We start from the raw sequence: 9115 nt of genomic DNA on the forward strand, positions 1-9115 counted from the left end.
AATTCGCGTGCATCTGTAGCTGTGAGTACGTTTCGGGCGTCATTTGTGCATTAGAAATGAGGGGCACGATTCGATCTGCTTTTCAGACGGCGCGTTACCTTCCAAGTCGTTGCTATTGCGTTCATTGCTTCGCCTTTGCGGCAAAGCTGTGACTTGTTATTTTTGTCGGCACCGTAATGTCGCAAATGTAGATAAATAAATAAATAAATAAATATTATATATATATATATATATATATATATAAGTGTGTATGTGTGTGTGTGTGTGTGTGTAAAAGAAAAAAAATCTTTGTTCCGGAAACGCTGAGTCACATAAAGGCGCCATCTGGCATTAATGCCAAGAAACGAAAGTTTTCTAGAACACAGAGCAGCTGATAGGTGGCAGCGCCACGTCATTTTAGCGAAGCCTAAGAAACCCCCGCCCTTCCATTTATCGGGCCTTTGTTCTGATCTAAATACACCTTCACTAAAATACAATAAGGTCCCCAACCAGCATCACTTTCACTAGACTCATGACAGCGAGGATAAAGTAGCTGCTTACAAATGGCTAGGTAGGTGTTGAGTGGAAGCAGAAAATAACAGCTACCAAGATGATAAATATTATGTCTTCCAGGTTGACTCTATTGCCTGCGATAGCAATAATTTTGTATGCATTTTAAAAGTTAAAGCAACGCACTACATTATCCTAACGTGTTGATGTTGCGCTCGAGCCCCGCAGTGGTGGTCTAGGGGCTAAGGTACTGGGCTGTTGACCCTAAGGTCGCGGGATCGAATCCCGGCTGTGGCGGCTGCATTTCTGATGGAGGCGGAAATGTTGTAGGCCCGTGTGCTCAGATTTGGGTGCATGTTAAACAACCCCAGGTGGTATAAATTTCCGGAGCCCTCCACTACGGCGTCTCTCATAATCATATCGTGGCTTTGGGACGTTAAACCGCACAAATCCACCAATCAATGTTGCGCCCGAATGTGGACAGTATTTCCTTTTGATTTACAGTGTTCACTAGTATGAACGCAGCCAGGAAATGAAGATGGGTGGTCACCCAGCAAGGGTTTAAACTTTCGCTCTGGTGGCTCATAGAGTGACAGACAAAAACTTCAAGCAAAACCAAAATGTTCGCGTCACAGTATCCCAAGGAAGACTATAATCTTTAAAAAGTCTGTGGAACCTGCCGGAGATTCGAACCATTGAGCCCTGGCTCCTCACCCCGTTGCATTATCCAGCTAGGCCACGTCGGTTCTGTTTTCTTTTCACGCTCTAGGGTGAAAAATCTCGTTTCAGAACCTCCGGCGTCGGTGTCGGTGATGGCGCCGGCGTCATTGGTTGTGAGCGAAAAATTATCGTCTTATGCGTTACTGAAAACTCGTGAACGCTGCAAAAAAAGTAAATAAATGATACGAAATCTTGGAGCAGACTGGGGACCGAACAAGGGTTGTTTATTCTAAGCGGGGATCAAATCTGAGTCGTTTGCGTAACAAGCACTTGTTCTACCACAGGGTCACACCTCTGCTTGTGAAAACAATGAAAAGAATTTCCTGTGCTTAACAATGCAGTGAAAGTAACTTTGATGCTTCACAAACACACGCGTCCTCTACACATACTTCACAATGCAATATGAAATATTGCTGCAATAATGCGTGGTAAAAGCGTCCATCGCCAACAAGTGTGAGATCATGTTATTATCATGATGGCCACCGTGATTGAAAGCCGGTACCACTCTAAAAAACGAACACACGCTACTGCGCCTATTCTCTTCAGGCCACATAGCAGGTGCACAGCAAATTTGAAAAGGTTTCATGCTCTGAGCGTTTGAAGTAAGCATTAGGAACAGGAATCTCTATCGCGTTTAACTCCTATAGGCGAAGCTTTAGGGCCCCTAATTGTTTCTTGCTTTCATCGTATTTAATGAAGTATTTGCGTAATAAAGACACAAAAAAGCAAACACGAGTTGTTCATTAGGGTAGGCTTAGAATGTCTGCGTAATATCGGTGCAATGCTCGATCAAAGAAATGTGTGCATACTACTACTGAATACTCACACGCACGCACGGTGGAATTTGTACGCATCTTCTTCGTTATTCCAAAAGCTGAGTTGTGTGTCATAAAATTACATTGTAGTGAACTGAAACTACCTTCAAGGCCAACATTTCAATGGAACATTTCTTCGTTCAACAATTTCCTTGACGCTCTTTAAAACCTTCCTTACATATCTGTTTTCTAACTGTGCGGCCTCCGAGTTAAGTGGATTATATGATGGAAAAGCGCTGGAGAAAAAGATCTGCCTTTCTTAAAGCAACGAAGCTTCCACCGTTGTAGAATACTTGCTGCTGCCATACAATCTGATGAGCTTCACCTTACCTTCTTCCTTTCTTTTTTTCTTTTGCAAATACCAGGGCTACCACCTATAGTTTAGATGAGTTTACACAGAGCTGCTCAATTATTTCTTCTTTTTTTTTACAAATGTCAAGAGCTACCATCTATACTTTAGGTGAGTTTAAACAAATACCTGCCTTACTATTGCAGCCAGCAGCTTAGTACGAAGTATCTCACTATAATAAAAAACTTGCACGGTGTGTGCTGGTTGTAAGCTATTATTTAAAGTAATAGGCATGCAGCGTTCCCAGGCGTTTGGTATGTTTGACATGCGTTAAGGGAAATGCTTTAGGCTCCATAGCGGTGAAGTGCAGTTAAAACGGCGTTTCTGTTATTGGTTGCTCTTTTAAGTGTAAATACACTATAAGCGACCCCAAACCATCCACCGCCGTCGGCGGCGTCCGCAGTCTTCTCTCTATCTTTAAAAGAAAGAGGACTTGGCGGGCCGCAGCGCGACGCTCTACCATAAAGAAAGAAGAAGACAAGAGCGGACACTCCGCGAAACCTGGCCTCAGGAAGTGCGTCACGACTACGTAACGAACTAGTGCTCTCACCAAACGTCAGAGGGCGCAAGCGCAAAAAAAAAACAGTTATAATCAATGCAACAGAATTGTTTTTACAAAATAATAATTATACGCCCAAATTTGGTATGTTCTTTACACATATAAACAATTTATTCAACACACCTTACGCGATTATTTTTCTTCAGCTGCACTGTCATAAACACCATCTACCCAGCGTCAAGCCCATGCATGACTGACAGCGAGAAGCTTTCGTCACTTTCGTCAACGTCGGCTGCGTCGGCGTTTTCGTGCGTGAGATAACAGGTGAGGCACGTTTTCAAGCGAAGCTTGTTGAATGACATGTTGTTTGTCTTGTTGGGTCATTTTTTCAGAAAACGGTTACACTTGCGCGAATAAGACACCATGCAACAAACATAGAAAGATGCACACACACACGTTGCGCATCGAGTGTGCGAGTTTGTTTCTTACGTGGCGCCTCATTCACGCAGTTGTAACCTTTTTCTGAAGCTTGTAAGGACTGGGAGGTTCGCTAAAAAGAAAGTTTGTGGCTCTATGCGGCGGCTAGACGGGAACATTGTGCAACGTATGCAGTATAGCAAAGGCGGCACGGCGTCAAGCCGAGGCGACGCGTGCTGCGTCTGCCACGGACGCGAGCGTCTGTGCCCTGAGCATAGCTGGGCAGCTAGGTCATAGGCTCGGTGCAAAATATTGAGAAGCATTCGCTGGGCCTCGCGTGCTTCACGACGCGCTTCCCGAAGGCTCGGAACACGAATAATTCTTGGTGTGCCGGAGGCAAATCTGGACTAGCCAAGTGGCCATCATCTTCGTTTTTTCGCTAGCCTTGTGCAGGATGAAAGCATGGATGCAGTATGCTGGACGCGATGATCTCCTTAGTAAGCCGGCCAGCCTATTGTACGCAACGTACAGGGTTTGTAGCGACCATTTTACTGCTCAAAGTTTCATGGACCCTGGGCACACAAGGCTTACAAGAATGGCTGTTCCCAGTGTGCAACCAGCTGCACCATGTAAGTGATTGACTGAAACTCAAATATGTGCAATAGCAGCCACTTGTATTGAATTAGTGGCGACAGTTAACCGCGAAGACCTTTGTAGCCGATGGAGAAACCTCACTATAGAAGTAACACTTGGAAAGTCTTAAATTTTGTGAATTGTGGGCTATTACCTTCCTAACAGCAGCTTTACATTTCTGTCGTTTTTTGATGCTCTTGACCTGCGCAAGTTGTTTTAAAAGACTTTAAAGGGCTATTTCACGTTATCTTCAAGCCTGAGTGCACACGTACGTATACCTTTCATCAGTGAAAGCTGCCACTGTTGATAATTCCAAAAATCACAATTTACTTGTTTCCTAGTTGGTGCCTTCTCTTTTCTTCCACGTTCGACCAATTTATGCGTTTGAAAGAGCTGTTTAAGTTTCCCCATGCTACAAGCTTCGTAACTTGTACCAACTGCGCATATATGCAGGTTCTCTGAGCGTCGCTTCAAGTAGTGACTGTGACATGGCTGCAGAAGCTGCACTGCAAGGTGCGGATGAGCTTCAGTTTGTGTTATTTTAAGCCTCTTACTGATACATTGTCGTAATTTCATTTCTTCAGGACCTGCGGTAGAGGCTTCAAAACGCGGCTCCCACACGTTGAGGTGCCCCGATGAACAGGGTGCGTTCAGTGTCGCGATTTCTTTTTTTTTTACCGAAATTGACTGTTGACCAAACCTCTGCAGGTGGCAGCTCCCTTATAGCTGGTGAAAGAATTTCCACTGACTTCGTCTTGCCGGAGAAAACCTTGACCAGTCATTCAGCTGTCACAAAAGGAACTTGTGTGACCGGTAAGTTGTATGTTCACTTCAACACCAGAGTGGATTGATATAGAGACTTCCGCAGGCCGCTCGCAAGATTGTTCCGAGAGCACTGTCCGAGGCACTGAACAAGCTTCACAAAACCCTCCAGAAGACGTCTCCGCCAACAGCTCCACGCCTGAGTGCCCTAGAAAAAATGGTGACTATGCTTTTATTGCAGCTGTTTTTAATGTGCTATTTTATGTTTAGGACATTCTGAGGAAACTATCCTCAAAAGGACACTACGTGTGCACTTACAAAATGTAAGGGTGGGCTCTCAGTGATTTTTATTTTTTTTTTGTGCATTGTCAACATTGTGAATGACTTGTTTTTAGGTAGTGGAATCGAAAACTTTGCACCACAGAAAGTTGTGCACCTTGGGTCTGAAAGAGCGAGGAAAGTGCTCGTATGGCATTAGTTGTTCTTCGCTTTTACATCCATTTTTTTGTTTATTGCAGTGCGTTCCTGTGTGCCAGCTACAATGTCTCCATCAATGAAGTACAAGCAAACCATTAAACATCTGCAAGCCAAAGTAGCAGCACAGCGGAAAACTATCAAAAGACTGCGGAGACAGCCTCACCAAGCACCGTCATCGACTTCAAAGGCCCTTGAAGTTATCCGACCACACGTCACCGAGGAGGTTTTTAAACTTCTTTCTGCACATGTTCGCTTGAGGCCCAAACGCAAGGGCAAGCGGTTTCCCGTGTGGTTCAAGAAATTCGCTCTTCACGTAAACTTCCGAGGTCCGCGAGCATACCGATTTCTGGCTCCATATTTTTCTTAGCCCTCCCGGCGTTCATTAAGGAAGTGGCTAGCTAATGTAAGGATGACTCCAGGCATAACTCCAGGAATTCTTTCTTCCATTGCAACAAATAGTCAAGCTTGGAATGAACGGGACCGAGTGTGCGCTTTAGTTTTCGACGAAATAGCACTCAAAAAGAATTTGTACTAGGATGCTGCAAGAGACGTTGTCCAGGGTTTTACAGATGATGGCACTCATCGCACTTCAACCATCGCTGATCGAGCACTGGTTTTTCTTCTTGTTGGCGTTTCGAGAAAGTGGGTTCAACCGGTTGCTTTTACTATAGGGCACACATCAACACCATCATCTGTTATGCATAACTTGCTGGTGTCACTCATTGTGGAGCTTAGGAGCATTAATATTGCAGTGAAAGCAGTCATTTGTGACCAGGGCAGTTCAAATGTATGTCTCGCTAACCAACTAAGAGTGACTGTAGCAAAGCTTTTTTTTTTAAGTTAATGGTGAGCGGGTATATTACATTTTTGATGTTACGCATTTAATTAAAACAATGCACAATAATGTCCAAGCACACAAGTTATACATTGGGGATGACATCGTTAACTGGTCGCACATTGTAAGCCTTTACCAATCCTCACATGAGTTGCGGTTGCGATTGGCTCCAAAGTTGACTGAACGGCACGTTCATCAGAAACCTTTTTCTAATATGAAGGTCAGCAGAGCAACTCAGGTCCTCAGTGCATCAGTTTCGATTGCTATCACGGCAATGGTGTATGCGAAGGTGCTGCCTGCCTCGGCCATCACTACAGCTCAATTTTGTGATCGTATGGACATGATTTTCGAAGCCTTGAACAGCTCGAGTAAAAAAAGAACTTCGCAAAAGCTGCGGCATGCAATCATGAAAAATGATTCAGAGCTGATTGACTTCCTCCGAGGCCAGCTTCCCTGGATTGCATCATGGCAGTTTGTTGGCAGACGTCAACCACAAACCATCGTAGGTTGGCAAATTACAATTCAGGCAATTTGTCAACTATGGGACGACCTCTCCAAAAATTACAATTTTGAATACCTGTTAACACGCAGGCTTCAACAGGATCCTCTGAAGAACATATTTGGCCACATTAGGCAAAAACAGGGTTGCAACACCAACCCCAATGTAGCACAATTTATTTGTGGCCTGAAGCACATCTGCATAAGAAAAATCTTCAAGCTGTCAGAATACGGAAATGTCGAGGATGATGAATGTGACCTCCTCCAGGAGCAGCTCTCGCCATTCTCCCTCACCAGTGCGTCTCTTGTGGATAATGAGGAGTGTGCACAGCCACAGCCTGACGACTTTCCCGCTCTAGACGATCTCTCTGAAGTTGCGACAAACGTTCACTCCCATATTATCGATGACTCCGCTGCATATTATGTAGCTGGTTTTCTCATCAAACACTTCCTTCGGAATGCATGTGACGGTTGCAGTTGCCCACAGTTACTGAAAGACGACAGTGAGACGCTTAAGGGTACCCACCAGTATTTCACAATGCTCAAAGCATACCACGTCCCCAGAACTTTTTGGGAATCTCACTGTGCCATCAGAAGCAGCTTTTGCATACGTACAACAACTTGAATCTCACTTTCTTGCCATAATTGAGGCCACTGCACATCACCTGAAAGTGTGCGATGTTTTGTATCACCATCTGTCAAATGTTGGCGATTTTCATTTCTGCTCTGCTGGGTGTCGCGCGAAGTTTCTGAATATGTTTTGCCGGGTTCGTTTATGTTGGCATGTGCGTTTTGTGAACCGAAACTTAGATAGGGTTAGGTTCCAGTCTTCAATCTCAGGCATACAGCTTGACAAGTTCAAAGGTTAGCAATTAGCGGCGGGTTTACACTAAAGTATTCGAGTTGAGCCGAATCCTGCAATAGCTTTGTTATGTTATTACTTCGTTACAGCAGACTTCATTACGGTCTTATAGGCTTATATTCAGCTCAACTGGACTAGCCACTCCTTCGTTGCATACATTGTTTAGGTTACCCGCTATGAGGAGTAGGGACACTGTGTATTCGCTCGAAGTGATTTGCATCACCTTAAAAAGAATGTTGGGTATCCTGTCTGTATTTTTGTAGCAAATGCGGGCGAACTGTACACTTTACTGTGGCTCGCTTGGTCACTGTGTATGCTTTATATCTCCAGCTCAAGTAATATATCGATAACAAAACCGCTTGTTGAAATGTCTTGGAGCGGGTAAGGAACACAGTATGAAGTGGGCACGGTTCACGTTATCACGCTTTTTGTATTTTAACTTCTCATCAACCTCCTCATCTCGCCCACCAAATTTTCAGAAGAATACCCAAACTTGTAGCATTTGATGGGGCTGCGGACGCTGCCATTTTATTTTTATATAGCTTGTGAGTGATAACGTACGATGTAGAGCCTTTGTGAAAAATAATGAGCCAAAGTGGTTTCCTTCTGCTATTTATTAGCCCTGTAATAACGCTCTCGTAGCACCAATTATTGTCCACATTTCTGGATAAAGTGATGACTACAATCTATTTTAGCTCGCAAGCGTCACAACAACACCCAGACGCAAATCACTTGGGATCTTAAGTTTTTGATGAAGGCGACGCATAAGAAGAGCCACAAGACCTGCCAGTGTTGTAGCATAAAGTTTGTCTTTCACGTAGTGAGCAAGCTGCAAAGCCCTACCTTTCTGAGGACAAGCAGGCATCAAGTCTGCTTTTTTCATTTTGGGCTAGCTGTTCTTAAGCACAGCCAGCACACTGCACCTTTGCCTTTCTGTAATATTGTGTCGTGTGGTTTATGTGCGCTCCTTTTTTTCTATGCATTATTTTGGTTAACCCCAGGCGTGATTCGCTACTTCAATGCTGTGTATATGTCACTTCTTCCTTCTTCATCAGAATTGTGCGCTGTGTTTTTGCCATAGGTCCTTACTTACCCACTGGCCCGGTGTGTCATACTTCACCAGCTTCTCGGCTTCTGCCAACTCTAGCAATGTGTGCGTTGTCTGTGTTCTCTCTGTATTTGTTACAATTTATTTGTAAGGCGAGATGCATTTGTTGTCTACCTTTGTCATATTGTGCTTTTCATATTCTCAGACTCTACCTTGCCTTTGAATAAAACATTACGGATACTCTGTCTCTTTGACTGATATATACATTGATCACTCGTTCCAAAAGAAAAACACAAGCGCGATGAATAAAACCGTAGTGAATTATCATTACCTGCATCTCTTTTTATTATAACTTAATCGAAATAAAAATTACGTCACGACCTATTCGCACGAACCACTGAACAAAACAAAACAGAAAATCGCTAAATCAAAACGACCTACAAAAACTATCCATTTAGGCGATGAAGTGTGGTCTGAAATCATGAACCTTCGTCATAGCCAAACGTCGGTTATGCAAAGTAATTCAAAATTTGCGCCAGTGATACCGAAACAGGAAGCGCACGCCACTTGCTCTCACCAACCACAAGGTGTGCTAGGGTCGATTGGGCCGCTGGGGTCTACGGGAGTGTCCACTCTTAACCTTTATTTCTGTATGGCTCTACCGAATAAGCCACGGACGCGACGCTGATATCGGTGTCAGTAAGGCGCCTT

At 44.1% G+C, this 9115-nt stretch overlaps 1 long non-coding RNA gene across 1 annotated transcript; it reads left to right on the plus strand.

Annotated features, from left to right (window-relative positions):
• Positions 1-4637: 4637 nt before the first annotated feature.
• Positions 4638-5504, plus strand: LOC142787538 (uncharacterized). Its single transcript, XR_012889257.1, has 3 exons — positions 4638-4735; positions 4791-4904; positions 5203-5504. It is a non-coding gene; the product is annotated as an uncharacterized LOC142787538 (long non-coding RNA).
• The last annotated feature ends 3611 nt before the right edge of the window (positions 5505-9115 follow it).

Source organism: Rhipicephalus microplus, chromosome 2 (assembly GCF_043290135.1).
Source record: "Rhipicephalus microplus isolate Deutch F79 chromosome 2, USDA_Rmic, whole genome shotgun sequence".
NCBI classification, from domain to species: domain Eukaryota; kingdom Metazoa; phylum Arthropoda; class Arachnida; order Ixodida; family Ixodidae; genus Rhipicephalus; species Rhipicephalus microplus.